Genomic DNA, 11,878 nt, shown 5'->3' on the forward strand with positions numbered 1-11,878 from the left:
AATATATTTTTATATTATATTTGAACTATTTTCCTACTCAAATAATATTTTTTTTATCAATTTTTCATGTAATATTAAAACAATACCCAGTTATTAAACTACAACTAAGAAAATATTTAAGAATATAAATGTGTGAGAAAGAGAAAAAATGATTAGTAAGAGTCAATACCACTGGTGATTCTACAGGTATAAAGATCTAAAAGTGAAATGTCATATCAATCTTTTACTCTTTGAAAATAAAATTTATTGTGGATAAAATTATAATTAAGACTAAATATTCAAAACAAGAGATGAACTAATATTAAGATCTAAATCAACATAGAATAAATTATTTTTTATATTAAAATCAAATAATTAAATCTTTTAATTAATTATTTAGCAAGAGAATCCAATTCAATTATTTTTTTCGATTCATCACATGAGTAAAATTCTTATTCAAGTTAAAAAAAATCTTAGGGTACATAAATTTATTCCATAAAAAGAGCGTTAGAACACAAAATAAAAAGGCTAATATATTATTAAGAATCAAAATGCTATACAAGTCTCTGAGGAAGCACAATCAAAGCTAAATATTAAACAAGAACAAACTTTCAAGACTATATTATAAAGAGTTGACTCTGCTATAACGGGATTATTCTTTGCAGATGCCTCCGGCGGAATCGAAATAATATTTCTATGTGATGCATTACTTACAAATATCATATCAAGAGGCATGATACTGTTAGCAATAATAGCAAGTGGTGTACCAACAACGATTTTATTGTGAGGCCACCCACTTTAGATTTGATATACCTCTTCAAATAACTTAAATAACCATCACAAACATATCAAAGCAGAGCAATGGTGCTAAATTTATAAGGAAAGCAAAATTGATAATATGGGATGAAGCACTTATGGCTAAGTGTCAAGCGGAGTTCTAGAGATATATTGGATATTAATGAACCGTTTAGTAAAAAAATAATAGTTTGGGAGATAATTTATGTCAAGTACTACCAGTAGTTCCAAAATCGACAAAAGCAGAGACTGTAAAAGGTAGCTTGCCAAAGTTATACTTCTGGCCTCAAATGAAAAAGATTCAACTGACAAAAAAGGTAAAGTAAGAACAGATCCAGTATTTAGTGTCTTCTTGCTTTGTGTCGGAAACGAATAAGAGCATCCAAGTGTTCAGGAAGAACCAAATTATCTTTTATTGGATGCTCTTATTCGTTTCCGACACAAAGCAAGAAGACACTGAACAACAACAACAACAACAACATAATACCCAGTCTTATCCCACACTGTGGGGGCTGGAGAGGGTAGTGTGTATGCAGACCGTGTGTACGCAGACCTTACCCCTACCTTGTAAGGATAGAGAGGTCATTTCCAATAGACCATCGTCTCAGGAGATAAACATCCTAAATATTGGACTATATTTACCGCAATATGTTTGCTTGCACGAACAATTGTATGTTGCACTTTCAAGAGGGATATCAAGATCGACAACAAGAGTTTTGGTTAAGGCAGAGCAACCAAAGCATTGGGAGGAAACATACACAAAAAAAATATTGTCAACAACAACAACAACATACCCAGTCTTATCCCACAATGTGGGGGCTGGGGAGGGTAGTGTGTATGCAGACCTTACCCCTACCTTATGAGGATAGAGAGGTCATTTCCAATAGACCATCGTCTCAGGAGACAAACATCCTAAATATTGGACTATATTTACCGCAATATGTTTGCTTGCACGAACAACTGTATGTTGCACTTTCAAGAGGGATATCAAGATCGACAACAAGAGTTTTGGTTAAGGCAGAGCAACCAAAGCATTATGAGGAAACATACACAAAACAATATTGTCCACAACAACAACAACAACAACATACCCAGTCTTATCCCACACTGTGGGGGCTGGAGAAGGTAGTGTGTACGCAGACCTTACCCCTACCTTGTAAGGATAGAGAGGTCATTTCCAATAGACCATCGTCTCAGGAGACAAACATCCTAAATATTGGACTATATTTACGGCAATATGTTTGCTTGCACGAACAACTGTATGTTGCACTTTCAAGAGGGATATCAAGATCGACAACAAGAGTTTTGGTTAAGGCAGGGCAACCAAAGCATTAGGAGGAAACATACATAAAAAAATACTGTCCACAAAGAAGTGTTTGTTAAGATACCACCACATTAAATACTTTTAAACTATAATACATAATTATCTAACTAACATGACAAAATTGATCATTTGTGTAAGTTTTGATGATATCCTTTTATTTTAAATTCCTGTATTATGCTAAACAATTTACCTTTATGCAATGATTTATAACCACACAAAATATATGCACCTCATTTTATACCACAAGTTCAAAAGTCTTCTATCTTTTCTTAAACTCCGTACTCAATCAAATGGGTTCATCTAAATTCAAACAGAGGGAGTAATATTTTTTGGCATTTAGATGATTGTTGTATTATTATACATAAAATTTCTCTTATTAATTAAATTTCATTGTTCCTTCATATAAATAAATATTTAAATCACCACGAGTCATTATTAACGTGCAACGCACGTTCATAGATACTAGTCCTTAAAAACGCGTACAAATGTAATTGCTATCCATTTTAAGGGTAAACAAATTGCTTACTTAAAAAATAGATTGTTATCTTTAAATAATTTAATCCCCACATGTTATACACGTAAAACTATAATAGATGTTTGCATAATTTAATATGAATATTATTTACAGAAATCAAATATTGCGTCAGTTATGCGATGATGAATTTTTTTTATACAGCCAATAAAAATTATATTATTTTGGCAAGATTTTATGCTGGTATTAATTCTACCAATATACAATCAAACGATCCCACAGTTAATTAATCTGTTATGAGTTTATGTCGTAGATAAAACTATTATTCTATGCTAGTAGAAAAAGTAAAAGGGATAACTATTCTGTCACTTTATTTTGAGGATCTAGATGACACGTCAGCTCTGACCTATTCCACATATTTTATCGCCTGTGACTTTCCTCAACTTTTGTTTAATAAGCTTCATATAGAATCTTTTTTCCATTTTGTTTTTTATTTTCTTTTTCCTCTTTCACAATTAAAAAACAAGTTCACTTAATTTAGAATAAAAATTATGATATTAATTTAAAGCGATACTTGATTGAATTATTGTTATACTAATATTTCGCCCTCTTATAGTTGTTCGATAATTGAGATCCATGCGTATATTCTCTAATATATGTATGAATTATACTCGGACTTTTATTATTTCTATTTTTGTGATTATAGCATTATTTAGAAACTATATATAATATGCTTTCATGTAGGATTTTTTCTACACAAGATGGACGCATAATAAACTAAATTTTATAGTTATTGCACAAATGATTCTTATAGCCTGTTTGGCCAAGTTTCTAAAATTAGCTTATTTTGAGAAGTATTTTTCTTAAAAGTACTTTTTAGCAATTAGTGTTTGACTCTTTGGCAAAACTTTTAAAACTTTTAAGTGTATTTTTCTCAAAAGTGTTTTTCATACACGTATTTTTGGAGAGAGAGTACTTTTTTGCTTTTCAAAAACTGTTTCTGCTTCTCCACAAAAGTATTTTTTTTCTTTCCAAAAATTTGGTTAAACACCTTAATTTTAGGAAAAAAATACTTTTTACAAACAGAAAAGACACTTTTGACTCAAGAGAAACTTGGTAACAGACTTCAAATTTCAATTCCTCCGAAGCAAAAATATAATCATGCTTTTTACCAAACTAAAGACAAGATTTTCTTATTAAAATCATTTTTTATCATGTTGGATTAGCAATCAAGATCATATGTGAAACACAAAGACTTCAAGTTCATGAGTTCATCCCACCCAGTAAGTGCATAATCCACTTTATTCACTACTAGAAAACAATGAAAATTAATAATAATTTTCAATCATAGATATTAAACAAAATCAAATTTGAAACCTGGTAACACCGCCCTTTAATTCTCAAACACTAATATCCACTACAGAACTTTGGATATGTTAATTAATGTGATAATGTTTGTTTTTAATAAATTCAATCACCTTCAACACATTATTTACGTACTTGTTTGCTAACGCTATTATAGAAGTATTTAACATTTTGAGTTTTCATTAGACGTAGATTTCCGTTAAGAAATAATATATTTGGCTGAACATGTGAATTTAAGAGATAAAAAAAAGATTATTGGGACTCTAAAATATAATAATAATAATAATAATAATAATAATAATAATAATAATAATAATAATAATAATAATAATAATAATAATAATAATAATAATAATAATAATAATAATAAATGCTTAGGCTATGGGTAAACCTAAACCAACTGATGGATTAAATTGATAAGATTGAGTTAGAATTGCTGGATTAAAATCTAAGTCAACTGAATGGTGGAAATTGATCGAATTCTCCGTGTTTAGATGAAATAATAGTTTGGTGAGTTAAAATTGATTAGATAGAAAAAGGATATGGATAACCCTAAATTGACGAATATTTAGGGTAAGATAACATACCCTAAGAGGAGAGATATTTGGGCGTTGATCACAATTTGACCAAATTAGGCAATTAAGAAATTGACTATTAAATACCTAGACTGGTAATCTTTTGACCCTAAAATTTGAAAAAGGACGAACTATTAACCTCCAATAAACTTTATATTCGAAATAATTGAACTTAATATAACTCTTTCATTGTCTTTCATAGTTCGATGTTCAACTATAGCATGTTTTGAAATTATTTTACTAATATTACTTTTTTTTTTTCATTTTGTTTGGTATAGTTTGACTCGATACGAAATTTAAATAATTATTTTTTAAAAATGTGTGATCTAAAAAATATCATAATATTTATGTCGTTATAAAACTTTTAAAATTTACGGTCTTTAACATTATATAATAAACATTTGTGTTGGTATAAATTTTTTATATAAAAAGGGTTAACTGGGCATTATTTAATAATCTCTCACATTAATTGTAGTTGTTTCTTTTCTAAATTTTTATGGGTAGGCAGGGTATTGAGAACATAAGTATAGTGACATCTTTGTCTCATTCCAACATAGGACTGATCTAGAAAATAATAATTAAAGACATAAGACTGTTCTTGATGCATGATCGCAGGGAAAAAAACAGAAATGAAATAAAATTTAGACCAATCATTATATATTTATGTTTCCCTCAAACTAAAGGGTGGTGAACCGACTATCTACCAAATACAATTAAGACAGCAGAAGTAGTTTAGATTTAATAAATCTCCATTTATTATAATGTCTTAGTGGGGTACTAGAGTCCTTATAAGCAGATTAAAATTTTAATAGTTGTTGACGTATGTAGTAGTTTTTTTATGTAGAATTCACTAAATTCAGATGAACATAATACTGTTCTAACTTCTATAAAAGCCAATAGAGAGTACAACATAGTTGCTTACTAATGTCGTTTTGTGCTCTCTAAAATTACAATGGAATAAAACTTTGGTGGAATAATTAGATTAAAAGGCAGAAAACTAGATATAAAACTAAAAGAAAAGAAAGAATATTATTTGTACTAGCAAGAAAAAAATCAACAACTATAATAATAGTTTTCAATTATTTGTTTCCCTTTGTTGTTGTACCTACTGTACTATACAAAACAGCCCCACCCCTTTGGTTCGTTTCTTAACATTTAACTTCTCTTAGATCCTTCTGTTCATTCAGAAAATCAGAAAATCGGATAGAGTTAAATTTATACGTAGTTCTAAGGGTATGTGGTATAACTTGATACAAAATCGTAATAAGAAATAGAAGAAATAGAAATATACAGTCTTGACTTATAAGGATGAAAGATACAAACGGTGGAAAGGAGAAAAATGAATGACCTAGATAAAATGAAGTAAAAGAGCTCAAAGGATTGATCTTTCCATATGAGAAGCAATCTTTTGTTACAATGTGTGAATGTCCTTCACAGAAATAACAATCATCCCTTTTATAGTGGAAAGATCCTACTTTAGATATAATAAAAAATATATAGTGGGAAACCCATGAGGAACTAATTTTTTCCTAATTCCTGCCAGGATTCTCTCCCCTAATGCGGTTATAACGACTCTTATCTGTGAGCTCGATATTGGCTCGAGCTCGGTATTGACTCGAGCCCTCGATCTTGACTCGAGCTCGATTCTTACTCGGAGTCTGATATTGATTCGGGGTCGGTGTCGGTCGGTCTATGCATCTCAAGCACGATAATTTTGCTTCGCCCCGTAGCTCGATTTGGATACGAGCCCGATAATGATACCGAGCTTGTCATTGATCGGTCCTAGAACTCGAAGCTTGATGACCCGACTTCGGACCTCGACCTGGTATTACGAAGCCGCTCTTTGATCAAAGTATTATCATACTGACCAGTCCGTACGACGGACTAATCGAATCTGATTAGATATATGCTGACGTGTGCATCGAATCCGATCGTGACGTACACGATAGTTGTCCCATCAGTTCAGTTTATCGAGGTATTTAATGCGTGTCAGACGGCGGTCGGCCATTACCGATATTGCACCGCCACTGCTCAGCCTATAAACATCCCCTTCTTTCACCATTAATCACTTTTACATCTTCTATCTCAAAATTTCCTAAGCATCTTCTCATACCTTCTGAATTAAGTGTGGAATTTTCCTTCTGCGGTTTTTACTGCAAGATCTTTCTTTGAAACACCACATCTTCTTTATTTCTTTCTTCTAAATTTAAAAATGGTGAAAACATCAAAAACCATCCCCCCAAAAGAAGAGGCTTTTTATTCACAACCTGCTGCCGATAAAACACCGGTGGAGCCATGACCTGAGGAGTTTGTTCCCGGAACGTGTCTTCTCACCTCCGATTTTAAGGTCGATAAGGACTCGTTGGTTCCCGGTCGGTGTGAGCCGGTATCGAGGTATTTGTGCTCGATAACCAAAAAGCAACTTGCACAGTTAAAGACTTATTGCAACTGGGATAATAAGGAAGTGGTAATTCTGGCTCACGATGAAGATATTACCACCCACGTAGAAGGGTTCCTTAGTGTGTATACTTACCCTTTTACGTTAGGACCTTTCGACCCTGTTATCATCGATTTTTGTCACCAATACCGAATAACTCTAGGTCAGATTTATCCTTCCTTTTGGCAGATCGTTATCCTGATCCGTTTCTTTGCAAACAAGATCGAGGGGATGCCTTTCACCCTCGATCATCTTATTAGATTATATAGTCCCCGCCTATTTCGAGGTGGATTAATAAAACTTCAACGCCGGGCTACCAAGGTATTGTTCTCCACCATAGATGAGGACAAGGATCGAGGTTGGATGAGCATGTTCATTTGAATGAAGACTTCGGACCTGATCCCAGCCGAAAAGATGCCATTCCCCGAAGAATGGAATATGAAGCGTAAGTGTAATTCTGCTGCTTATTCCCTATCGCCTTGTCTCTTTGTTTCTTTCTTGCTGATATCTCTTTTGTGATGCAGCGGTTACTTGGATGCCCGATGTCATTCCCGATCTTAAGAGCTGGGTATGGGCCCTGGCTTCGACCTCTACATAAGTCGAACGTTCGTGGTGTGATTTGGCGAAGGGCCGATGGGAGGCCAAAAATCATGGTAAGCCTATTTCTCATGTTTTGAGAGTTCGAACGAAATATTTTCTACATATTCAACCGATTTTCTTGTATGTAGGCCTAGGCAGAGATGCAGTTTTGAGGTCCCTGCCCGGTGAGTAAGAAGCCTCGGACCCGGTTTCTAAATCGGCGAAGGGAAATAAGAGAAAAAGGGCCTCTACTCCCGAAAATCCAAAACCGAAGGCAAGGTCGACTTGCAAGCCTAGGAAGAATACCATCCCTTTGACCTTAGAATCGATTCAGCATCTAAGGGATGGAGACGAGGAAGAAGAAGATGACGGGTCCGTACTGGTGGCCCGATCGAAGAAGACCACCAATGTTCCACAGGCAGCTGGATCGATGGTGGTTTATAAGGCTCCGCCTCGAACTGAGGATATATTGGAGGAAGATTCGGGCAGAGTCCCCGAGTCGTTGGAGATCGAGGATGCTTCCTATCGAAGCCAACAGATGGGGGATATGTCTGAAGGGGTTGTCCCTGAATCTCTTCGAATCAAAGGGAACGCCCCAAGTGACTCACTTGGGGCAGTAGCAATCGAAGACTCGCCCACCTTTCCTACTTTTTCCGAAGGGGCGATTCGGGAAGCCCAAGCTTTGGGGGCCCTTGAACTAGACAGGCCTCATGAGGGAGAGGATCATTTTTGTGACCTATTTACCGGTGTCGAGGATGCTGTCGGCACTAGTGATACATCAGATCTTTTTCACGGAGTGCAGCAGGCTTTGAATCAGGTAAAGCCTTAAATTATTTTGTTGGTATTATCTCTTATGCCTGTTTTTCTTTTCTTACTTTGTTTCTTCTTTCTTCGTAGGCCGTGGCAGCTCATCGAGAAGCATGTTCTCGATCCCGAGCTGAGCTGCGTCGATACGAGGCCGATCTTTAACGGGTCACGGAGGAGAAGAATGCCCTTAAACTCCTCTTAGGGCAAAGGGGGAGGAAATCAAGGACCTCCGAGCTGAGTTGGCTAAAAATCACCAAGATCAGACCGATTTGTCCGAGCAGGTAATGATACTATTAAAAGCCTATGGGCTCGATACTGGAACGAAGGCTAATCTTTCGGTCTCACAGTTATAGCAGAAGCTTGAGTTGATCGGGAAACTCCATGAGGAGGTCGATGTGATAAAGGCGAAGTCCTTGAAATGGAAAGGAAATATAGACCGCTTTGCTGCAGAGAAAGAGGTTGCTCGAGCCCAAATGTCATCGGCCGAAAGTCAACTTCAAAGCCTGAAGGAGAAAAGCTTGGTTCAAGCAAGGAAAACGGAGGATCTTGAGGCTCGGTTGGCTTCTGAACTTGCCAAGGCTGAAAAAACAAAGGCCGATGCAGACGCATTTGTGGCTGTTTATCGGGTTGATGCTGAAGCCGCTCAGTCACATGCGAGAGAGGTGGCCGAGACCGCTCGAACTCGAGCACATTGGATCACCGAATTTGCCAAATTCCAATCTCTGAGGGAAACCCTCGAGGAGATCCATGCTTGGAGCTTCAATCTCTCTGAAGAGATAACGAAGGCAAGAGAGCTTGAAGCCGATGCTAGGGCCTTAGCCTCCGATGATGATGATGACGATGACGATGACGATGTAGCAACCCCTTTGGGAGGGTGCTACTTACTAAACAAATCTAATTTATTACTTACAACATTAAGAAGATATTAATTAAAAATATATTCAGAATAATTTAGTAGCGGAAATAGGCCCATGCGATGAGGTCCAAAGTGCAATATTTTTATTTTCGAAAATACTCCTCATAATTTTATTTTTTTTATAAAAAAAAAGAAGAAAAATACAGTGTCAAAATTTCAACATAAGGTGATATAACCCTTCTTGAATAATCAACACGTTAAAGCAACTTCCTAACAAAATTATACTTTCATTCGACATCACTGCAAGTTTGTATTGTACATAAATTTCAAACTATCGGGTATAAAAAGGAAAACTAATTTTCTCCTTTGTGTGTATATATATATATGTAAATTTAACATATTACAAGACTTGAGTTATTACCACACCTCAAAATAGCAAAATAAGTTACCAAATTCAAGTTACAAGATTTTGGTCTTAATATCCAAGCCTCCAAATAACATACATAAGTGTGACATATATATCATGTACAAGTCCCAAAACTATACAAAACCATGGTGCATATGCAAATGTGATCTCCTTAAGTGCTCCCAAAAAGACTACTTCATAAGGCCGTCTTCAAATTCCATCCTGTACATTACCTACGATAGAAAACAACTATCGCTAAGCATAAAGCTTAGTGGCGTATAAACTTTGGGGGCTTGGAGCCATTAACTTCTCCAATTCTCATTTTTAGTCATAGGTAGCTCAAATGAAATATAATTTAAAACAAGTGAACAAATATATCAAAAGTATCAAATATCAACCCTTGAAGTGTTTCCAATTATCAATAACTATGTTCAAGATTCAAGAGTTGAGAAAGCGTATACTATCAATCAAAGAAAGCTTGTCAAATATCTATTTTTCGCCCAATATGTACGTAATGCCATCACACTAAGCAAAATCAGATATCAAGATGGACCGAAGCCCAAAATCAAGTAGAGTCAAAACCCAATAGTCAAGAGAATCAAGAACCATATTAAAAATGGCTTCCCAGTTCATACTTAACACGGACAAGTTCCATAATTTAAGACGAACTACAAATCCAAAGTCAAGATGGCAAAAAATCCAAATCAAGAGGCATGCCAAGATGAGTGACAAAGTCACTGCCACAAGAAGGACAAAGTCCCAACAAGAATGCAAAATGATCAAATAATCCGTACGAGTGGGCGATTTAGCAAATATCTTATAATACTTGATATAACACGAATACAATGCTATTAATTGAAGACAAAAAAATAAAATATTAGGTTATTTCAAAATATTCCAGCAAGTAAAAAGAGTACAAAGTTTATACACAAACCTTGGTGTTTTACCACAAAATAGTTCAACCACAACTTGAGGACGTTCGAATCGTCTACGCTCTAGACAAACCAAATCCGTCCACTTCCTCAAACAATTCCCCTTAGATTTTACAATGATATATAAACCTTAAATACATAATAAAATATCTATATAAGTTCAGTGATTTAACATGTCAAAATAAATATGATATTGGTGAAAATTACCCAAAATGTTTGAAACAGAAATTCTGGACAGTATCACTACCTCGTGTTGTGACTCAGATTTGAAGATGAAAAAGGACAAAATAGACCGTGCGGTCTTCTTTACAGTTATAGATATGTGTCTTAGCGTTTCAGAGCATTTTGAATTACCCCCATTTTAATTTTGTACAAAACGTTATGTTAAACTTACTAACCATAGTACAGGGAGGGTTTGTAAAATAGAAAATCTGGGCAGCATCCGCCCTGTACTTCATTACCTATTTTCGGGTAAATAAAAGATAAATCAGGCTTTGGTTCCTTCATAAGAGTTATAGATCTATGAAATAGCTTTCCATAAAGTTTTAGATCACTTAAAACAAAGCTCTATACAAAAAGATATGAAGAAAACACTAATAGCTGTCTAGTGTAAAAACGGGTTTAGTAACTTACCACAAAAGAGAGGAGCAACTTGAGCTTCACCAAGAACGAATTTTGTTGGTTGGTTTAGTGGAAATTTATGGTGGTTTTCATGAAGTTTTCAGGTGATAATAAGGAGAGATGGTAGGGGTGTTTTTATTTTTCTTGAAAGAATGAAAATGGGGAGTTTATGGAAGACTATGTCAATCAAAGTTGTCTTTAAGAATTTTGGATAAATATGAAATATAAATGGCTGCCCAACTACTAAATATCCTTAGATAAATACAAAAGAGTGACAGTCCAAAAATTTAATTAATGTATTTAATAATAATTCATCAAAATAATAATAAGTGTTACGCATAGCAATTGCCATAGAACTCCTTTGTCCGTATTAACACAACCTAGAGTAAGAAATTTTCATGTATTGTAAATTTTACGTTTAGGAAGTGCGAAGTAAAAATATTTCCTCATTATAAAGATGCTAAATCGAAAATGCAAATATTAGTAAAAATTTGGGGTGTTACAGCATTTATGGGAGCAACATAAATTTCATCCCGAAATTTACCTGGTACTAGTCCCTAAACAAATTTGGATATTGAATTCGCATATCCTCTTCTCGCTCCCAGGTAGCTTCTTCGCCAGAATGATTTTTCCAAAGAACTTTTACTAAGGGGATGCTCTTGTTTCTAAGCTCCTTTAACTCGCGCGCTAAGATTTGGATTGGTTCTTCTCCATATGTCAAATCAGGATT

At 34.7% G+C, this 11,878-nt stretch overlaps 1 long non-coding RNA gene and 1 pseudogene across 1 annotated transcript; one reads left to right on the forward strand and one right to left on the reverse strand.

Moving 5' to 3' along the window:
* The window catches only part of LOC142163826 (uncharacterized), a 40,443-nt pseudogene extending 31,181 nt beyond the window's left edge, over positions 1-9,262 (forward strand).
* Positions 9,263-9,530: 268 nt separating this feature from the next.
* Positions 9,531-11,334, reverse strand: LOC142164358 (uncharacterized). Its single transcript, XR_012695136.1, has 3 exons — positions 11,161-11,334; positions 10,926-10,988; positions 9,531-9,828 (listed from the first exon to the last, which is right to left on the reverse strand). It is a non-coding gene; the product is annotated as an uncharacterized LOC142164358 (long non-coding RNA).
* Between the last annotated feature and the right edge of the window lie 544 nt (positions 11,335-11,878).

This window comes from Nicotiana tabacum, chromosome 9 (assembly GCF_000715075.1).
Source record: "Nicotiana tabacum cultivar K326 chromosome 9, ASM71507v2, whole genome shotgun sequence".
Taxonomy (NCBI): domain Eukaryota; kingdom Viridiplantae; phylum Streptophyta; class Magnoliopsida; order Solanales; family Solanaceae; genus Nicotiana; species Nicotiana tabacum.